Source organism: Myotis myotis, unplaced genomic scaffold (assembly GCF_014108235.1).
Source record: "Myotis myotis isolate mMyoMyo1 unplaced genomic scaffold, mMyoMyo1.p scaffold_m19_p_2, whole genome shotgun sequence".
NCBI classification, from domain to species: domain Eukaryota; kingdom Metazoa; phylum Chordata; class Mammalia; order Chiroptera; family Vespertilionidae; genus Myotis; species Myotis myotis.
Window position 1 is genome coordinate 164,386,877 of NW_023416324.1, and position 8,520 is coordinate 164,395,396.

General features: G+C 47.0%; 1 long non-coding RNA gene across 2 annotated transcripts; it reads right to left on the minus strand.

Moving 5' to 3' along the window:
• Nucleotides 1-1,486: 1,486 nt before the first annotated feature.
• On the minus strand, nt 1,487-8,007 carry LOC118675058. 2 transcript variants are annotated; one of them, XR_004973800.1, is made up of 3 exons: nt 7,394-8,007; nt 6,416-6,504; nt 1,487-5,662 (listed from the first exon to the last, which is right to left on the minus strand). It is a non-coding gene; the product is annotated as an uncharacterized LOC118675058 (long non-coding RNA). The 2 variants fall into 2 exon arrangements; XR_004973799.1 differs by having other exon boundaries at nt 6,412-6,504.
• Between the last annotated feature and the right edge of the window lie 513 nt (nt 8,008-8,520).

An 8,520-nucleotide genomic window follows, 5' to 3' on the forward strand; every position in this document is an offset into this window, starting at 1 on the left:
GTCTGCCTATGTGTCAGGAACTAGCAGCTCAACCTGTAGTTTTAAGAAAACCTTCCCCCCAAACAAAGAAGCTATTGAGAGATTGGAGTGAGGGTGAGGATGAGAGAAGGATTTAGGGCAGTGGTTCTCAACCTGTGGGTCGAGACCCCTTTGGGGGTCGAATGACCCTTTCACAGGGGTCACCCAAGACCATCGGAAAACACATATATAATTACATATTGTTTTTGTGATTGATCACTATGCTTTAATTATGTTCAATTTGTAACAATGAAAATACATCCTGCATATCAGATATTTACATTACGATTCATAACAGTAGCAAAATTACAGTTATGAAGTAGCAAGGAAAATAATTTTATAGTTGGGGGTCACCACAACATGAGGAACTGTATTAAAAGGTCGTGGCATTAGGAAGGTTGAGAACCACTGATTTAGGGGGTCAGATCTTGGTTGACGACCAAGGATCCTGGAAGTGGCAGTGTTCTGGGTTTTAGAGCATGTTCCATTATTATTGTTTATCTAACACCTTCAGAGAACCCAGACACTACAGGAAAACAAGTGATGGAAAATACTCATATGGTTGAACAATGTTTAGCAGTTGAAATAGATGATTGTGAGTTATCTTTCACCATCCTGAAAAATTATGGAGTGAAAATTTTTCTAAAGCACATCCTATCAGTAGTAACATCTCTGAGATATTGATAGAGTGATAAACTTCACAAACAAGCCAAGTATTTATTGCCCTTGGCTCATCAATGATCCTAGGTTGGAATTTAAAGGTCATTGGGTCAGCATTTTTTTATAATTTTGTTTTCTTTTTAAATCCTCACCCGAGGATATGTTTATTGGTTTTAGAGAGAGAGGAAGGGAAAGATCGAAAGAGAGAGAAACATCAATTGGTTGCCTCCAGTATACCCCCCAAATGGAGATCAAACCTGTACCCTTTTTGGTGTACGGGATGATGTGCCAACCAACTGAGCCACCTGGCCGGGCCTGGGTCTGCATTTTGAAGGCCGTTTTGATCTGGGAGTTCACTCCAGGTTTGTGGACCAGGGTTGGTGGCAAAAGGAGAATGTAGGAAGTAGGATGGTGATTAGAACCACTGAAACCTGCCCAAGGAAAAAACCAAAAGAACTAGGAAACCAGATAGATGCAGTCAGAGAGCAGCAGGAAGCTGACATTAGTTTAGGTGCAAAGTGGTCTGAATTAGGTACCTCCCACACACAATCAGGAAAAATGTATCCAATTCTGTCAACGAGGTGCCTACATTCCTCATCCACTTCCAGAAAGTATGAATTCCTGTGTAGCCAGGGAGCATCTCTCAGGCTCACATTTGGGGCATGTGAATTCCATGCAGCTCACACCCTGCACCTGCATAGAGCACAGTTGGTTGAGCATTGGGGTGCTTGGGCTAAGTCCTCCTCTCAGCCTCCCAGGGCTCAGTCTATTGGAATGATAAGATGGGTACATAGACAACCAAAATATACATGAGAGGGGGTCAGAGCGCTAGCAAGGGCCCAAGCTTGGGGCTATGAAGGAGCAATTAAGTCTGTGTTATATCTGGAGAGTCTGCACAGAAGTGATATCTGAACTGGACCTGGAAGGAAGGGTACAAATCTGTTACAGAATTTTTAGACCATCAGAAGCCAAAACTCTAAGCCTATTTGTGAAGAAAAAAAAGATGGTGTCATAAAAAAACCTTTGTCATGAGTTCTAATCCCAGCATAGCATTAAAAATTGCTGTGTGTCCTTGACTAATTCGTTTAACTTCTCTGCATTGATCTTCTCTGGCAATTAAGCAAGATGGTGTGTGTGAATGTGCTTTGTAAAAGATAAAATACTACACAAATTTTTATTGTTAGAAATGATACGTGTACTGCTTCACGGGGTTGCTATGAGACTTCTTTGAAAGTGCTAGTCAAAAGAAAGTTGTTATTATTATAAAAAAAAAATTCTAGAATCTTCTGGCCCCAGAAAGAACTGCAGATGTAATAAAAGTTTATCGAATTATTAACAACTGAAGGAAAAATGGAAGCCCGGAACACACTGTATTAGGTTAGCTAGAATTACAACAGGCAGAAACCTATTTCTTATTAAATAAAAAGAGAGCCTTTTCAGTGAGATAAGCATCAAGTTCTCTACTGATGCTTATAAATCAATTTTTAAGGTAAAGAACTTGCTATCATAATTGTTCATTTTTCCTGCCACAGCTTGGCAGGGCAAATCTCATAAACTCACGACCTTTTGTGTTGGTACACATACATCCATCTTCTCAGATTATCTCTGCAGTTTAGGATCTGCCGTGCAAATGTACCAACACTGGTGAGCATGGGCTCCCATTTTGTCCTTTTCTAAATCTGCCAAGAGCTTCATGAGATCGTTTCTGATAAACCTCATCAATAAAACAAGCTCCCTTTGAATATATCCCTCAGACGAAAGAAAAGGGGAGATTCCCAATTAAAAACAGCCACAGACCACAAAACTTGACAGTACACAAATTGGAAGTATTTTAGTTTGCTAGGCCTGCCATAAAGAAGTACCACAGAATGAGTGACTTAAACAACAGAAATCCCCGCTGCCCGCCCCCAATCAGGGTGTGGAGGATGGAAGGACAAGATGCTGGGCCAATAGCACTGGCTTCTATTGAGGCTTCTTCCTGGTCCTGTAGTTGGCCATCTTTTCCCTGTGTCTTCACATGGTCCTTCTCTTGGTGCCCCAATTTCCTCTTCTTCTAAAGACACCAGTCATATTGGATTAGGGCCCATTCAAACGACCTCATTGTCCCTTAATTAGCTCTTAAAAAGTCTTATCTCCAAATACAGTCACATTCTGAGGTACTGGGGGTTAGGACTTCAATGTATGAATTTGTGTGTGGGGGCAGGGATGGGGGGAGGGGGAGGTGTCATGATTCATCTTGTAAGAGGAAGGCACACATGTAATCTCTGAAAAAGCAAAAAGCCCCTAGGTAACCCCCACAATGCCAGTGGAAGACAAAGACATTCACACCTTCTCCTGCACAAATGACACACATCTGTAATATGTGTTTTGTCCACTCTTGGGGCTGTATGTGGCCCATGCAAGGGCACAAATGGCACCATGCAGTACCTTTCTGTTGCAGCAGCCCCATGGAAGGGGTTGTGGGAGAGGAGGAGGGGCTTGTCAAGGTCAGCTGTGCTGGCATCTGAACAGCAGCTGCAGGAGCAGCGGGAAGGAATGGGGAAAGGAGAGAGGGCACCATGCAGCTTTGCCAGGAACCATGTGGGTTCTTTCCCCTGACAATTTTACTTTCCTAAAGGAATTCCCCTGGCCAGTTAGGAAGCCAGGGAGCAGATCCCCCTCCCACCCCCAAGCCTGGTAGATGCCATCTGATGGGGAAGATGGAGATGGAAAACACTGTCTCATTAACAACAAGCTGCCCTTTCAAATTTCCAACGAAATCTGCAAAGAAAAACAAGTGTGTTCAAACGCCACTTCACCCCACCCTGCAGCTGGGGGCCTGGGCCCCACGGTCCGGAAGCTCCCGATTTTCCTATGGGAACGGTGTCTCTGCTTTAAGGCATGCTCCACAATGCCTGTAATTTTCCACCTGTAGGACCTCCCTGACAGATACAAGCCTAAACAGGAGTAACAAAGGGAATCGGGGAAGCACAGCTCTCAGCCTAATGAAATAGGATCGCCGAGAGACGCTTGGAATTAAACCAGTCAGAACAATGACCAGAATTACTGAATGCCTCCTGTGTGCAGGCATTTACGTACATGGTACAACGTAACCCCCTCACTCTGAGGTAGCGATCATTGCCTTCATTTTACAGAGGAGGAGGCCCAAGTGCAGCAAGGTTTCTTCCCCAGGACCAACAGCTATAGGTGACAGGGCCGGGTTTGAAACAAAGCAGGGACAGCTGTTCACTGGACGGTGCTGCCTTCCCCGCACGCAGGCAGCACGGCCCCTGGAGTCAGCACCAAATGGCCTTCCTTTCACCTCTGCCAAGGGTAGCCTCATGCGGCCACTCAGGGCCCTGCTCAGGAAAGCACCCGGAAGGCCCACAACAAAGGGGTATCGAACTCAAGTGTCACTAGGTCCTGACAGAGGCCACACTGGGCCATGGGGTGGATGCCAGCGCCCTGATTCCGGACAGTTACTGGAAGGCCTGTGAGAGTCCTGGCTGGATTAGTGACGTGCTGGCCTGTGGGCCACAGATAACCGCTCAGCTTTAGTCCTGCTGCGTGAGGGACAAAGTGGACAGAAGCGGATTTCCAGACCCTGGAGGAACGGCCCCCTGAGGTCCATGGGGCCCCTCTTCTTCCCTCTTTAAAAGGTCGGTGTTTAATCCAGAGACGTTACAGTGATGTCTAGTCTGAAACAGCAATTTAACCGAGGAGACGGAACGTGGAGAGCAGTTATGCCTCACACGGTCGCTGTTCTCTTGGACAAACTATTTCTCTGTCACATGCTTTGCTTCTCTGGCTGCCAAACTGGGCCAATGAAGCTGACCACCTCTTTCCCTGAGGGGAAAGGAGAAAGTGTTTACATTCAGCAGAGCTTGGAGCTCCTGGAGAGAAGTGTTAGCTAAACACGGTACCTTTCCAGTGGAATCTGGGCTTGTTTTCACTGTCACTGCCAAGCTCAAAGTACGCAGCATTCCAGATGTGTCCTGTGGAGCTTTAAGAACCTTTTTTATTTCCTGAGTGTTCTGAGAATGAAGGTGCTAATGTGTTGTAGAAAACTATGTATTATCTCTTTTGAAATTTGGAAGCTTTAACTAGGTAAGGGAAAATCCGATTAAGAAGTCAATCTAGTCATTAATTTCTATTCACACACAGACCCTCCCTCTTGGCAGGTGTCGATCAAAAGTTTATAGAAACACTGTCAATCCCAGGAAACCCTGCCTCACTCTCTCATCCTCAGGGAGAGGAAGTATTTATTTTTCCTTTTTCTTAATCAAAACTACTTTCTTCCCCAAAGCGCTTTCTAAACAGCATTGATTTTCCCTGGCTTGAACTGGCCATTAATAATGCTGAGTCCTCCAGAGCCTCTTGAATGCCTCGTCTGTGTTTGGGGTTATATTTGTTTGCTGAGGCCCTCTGGGAGTCTGCCTCCCAGCTGAAGGTGGGTAACCCAAGATGGGCTTTCAGGGTGATTCACGTCACAGCCACATCCCAACCTGGGTCAGGGGGTGCGGGAGTGAGTTTGTCTGAGGCTCACCCCACCCTCAGCACCTCCACCTACAGCCAGGTCCAATCAGTGACCGTCTCCTTCTCTCAGCGCTTTGCCAGCAGGCAGGCACCTGCTAGAGAGCTCACTGGTAACCAAGGTGTGACCTGCTAATGAGATGAAGGACTGTCCCTGAACCAGATACCTTTTAGGGATCTCTAGAAACTCTCTGGCCTCTCCAAAGGCCACTTGCTTCAGCCCCAGTCTTCACTGCAGTGACCAATTCTGTGTGGGTCCCAATAACCTTCACCTGGCCTGACCCAGGCCACACAGTTCACCTCCAGTCATGGGGCTTCCCTGTTGATCCTGACACAAAATGCCTCGTGGACCACCTGGTGTTCATGCATGCGCACCGCGGAGGAGTGGAGGAGTGAGGGAATTCACACTCCATGGGCCAATGTCTCCAGTAGATGGGCGCCAGTAGATACCTCGGTCTCTTCCTCCTCCAGGCTGAGAAGGAATGTTGCATGTAGTTGTTATTGGCCTCAGAAGATGGTCTCATAGAATGAGCAGTTGTAGTTTATACAGGCTGTGGCCAGCTTGGAAATACGCCCTTCTCTTGGTTCTCCCTCAGTTGTGCTCCCCTTTTCCCTTACTCCTGCTCCTTGGGATTGCCTCCCTGATAAAGCAGACATACTTAACACTTACATCAGGCCTGCATTCTGAGGAATCCAGGGTAGATAGTCCTTCATAAGTATGTGAGCATGTTAAAGGGGGCATCTAGAAGGAGGAGCTATTAAGACTCAAAGAAAAGCATTCTAACGATGGAATCATGGACAGCGTGGTTGAAAGTGGGTGATGTCAGTCCAGATTTTCAAAGAGAGTGTGTGTCGGGAGGGAAAGGTGAAAAGGGTTCCCTGACCCAATATTAGCAAGTATGGAGGCTCCCCCACACCAACAAGCAATTCTCGAACACCAGCGGGGTGTCCAACAATTCAACTCAATCCTGACACTGTCCACCCAGAGGGAGAATCAGACTTCACAGGTTGAGGGCTCAATCCTACAAGATTGCTCCTGCTCCCAACTTCAGACCCCAGTTTGAGGCCCAGGTATCTATACTTCTGACAACTGACTATAAATCAGAGGTTCCTATGACCCCCTCTAGGGGTTTGATTAATTTGCTAGAATGGCTCACAGAACTTAGGGAACCCATTTACTCACTAGATTACTGATTTATTACAAAGGATATTAGAACATACAAACCAGCAGTCCAATGAAGAGATGCAGAGGTTGAGGTCCTGAACACAGGAGCTTCTGTCCTCGGGCAGCTTGGGGAAGCAACATGGAAGTGCCTGGAAAGAAAGGATTTCACTGTCCTCCTGGGTTTGTATGAAGGCTTCCTGGTCATGACTGATTAAGTCATTGGCCATTGGAAACTGAACTAAATCTCCAGCCCTTCTCCCCTCCCTGGAGGTCCTGGGGGTGGGATTGAAAGTTCCAAACGTGTAATCACAGGGTGCCTAAGGAAGGGGGCCAAAAATTACCTCATTAACTTAACAAAGACATCTCAATCCCTTTCCATTTAGGAAATTCCAAGGGTTTTTCAGAACTCTGTGCCCAAAACTAGGACTACAACCAAATATACTGTATATCCCTTATTATACATCACAACGTCACAAAAGGGAATAACGCTCTCGTCTCCTCTTCCTTCTGCCATTGCCTTGGCCCAAGCGTCTCTCTGCCTGGCTGTGCTGTGACACACTTTCTTCCCACTCGTACATGCTGCTTCCCAAGGTGTTTCATCCCAGAGAAACACCTGCCCCCTCTGAAGGAGGCTGCCTCAATTATAAATGAGCCTCCAACAGAGAAAGATGTGCTCCAGAGAGGGAAAGGAGAAAAACAGGAAAACAAATGGGCCACAATGTGTCTCTGAGTACCTCGGGATGACACAAACTTCACTTTCTCTTAGGCCCCTGGTTGGAGCCCTGAAACCCTCAGGATGGTCTGCAATCACCTTGACTGCCACTTTCTTCATGTGCTCGGGGCTTCTCCACCTCTGTCCTTCCTTCCCCTCAGCCTCTTTCCTCTGCTCACACGCGCCCTTTTGCTCTCCTCTCTCTACATGTCCAAATCCTCTGTGTTCTTCAGAACAAAGTGCTAGCTCCTCCAGGAAGCCTTTCTGGATTCCCAGTTGGGCTTGATCTCTCGGTCCTCAATCTTTTCCCTTCTTAACTTTCTTACCTCTGACTGTAAGCATCCTATTTGCAGGTGTCTGGCTAATTCTCCTCTGTGAGTTGGTAAGGAAATAATGAGGGAAGGCAGGAAGGAGACTCCGTGGGCCCAGACAAGTGTCTTCTGAGTCTGGGAAATGCAGGGTCAGTGGCCAGTTTTCTTTGCTTCCTCTTCCGTGTGCATTTCTGATGTTGCTAATGACAAGTCACAGCAGAAAATCTCAAATGTGCTGCTCTCAGGTAAGGTGTTGCCTGAGGTAATTCTCTCTTGTTGCCTCCCTTTACCTTGCTGAAAAGCCTGTGCATCCAAAGCTCATTACTGACTCCAGTATGGACTTTGTAGAGAAAAGCTGCCTAAGGACATGACAGGTGCTATGGCTGGGCACCAAGCACCCAGGGGGAAAGAGGCTGTGCTGGGGGGTGGGAGGCCCATGAACCTTACTTTCTCCTCAGTCCTCCTCCCCAGCCCACACTCTTGTAGTTCCCTTTGAGTCTGCTCGCCTCTCCTTCCTTTAACACTAGGTTTAAATCCATGAGGACTAGATCTATTATCTTGCACATTTGGACAATACTCTTTTGCACATAGGGAGCTCTCATACATCTGTACTGAGTTAGTAAAGACAGACCATTTCCTTAATCCAAGTTGCTTGAAGAGTAAGGAGGCACGGGTGAGGCATATCGGAGATCCTAGTTGCCTTCTAGACCTACTGAATCCTGTGCTTGATGTGACCCAGGCATCCTGTAGACTTGCCGGAATAAATATAAGACACTCTCCCAGACTCCTACCCCCTGGCACAGCACAGGAAGGTGGAAAATCACTATCTGTTTCGTAGTTGGGGAACTTGAGGCCCAGGCTGTTCAGTGACTTGCTGACAGAGCTGGCAATAGTGCTGGGAGAGCCAAAACAAGCCCTGGATCTTAGCCTCCTGGTGCTGTGCTCCTCCCTCCTGTGTAGCCCGCCTCCAGCTCAGGCCACTGGGCTCCAAATTAATTAGGCAACAATGAAGTCTTTGGAGGAAGCTGAAAGTGAGAGCAAATGCCTGAAGGGACTGGTGTGGGGAGGCAAACCAGAATGGCCTGTTTTCATTGATCTTTGATTGTGCCAATAACTGCCAGCTCCCAGGGCAAGCAGCTGCC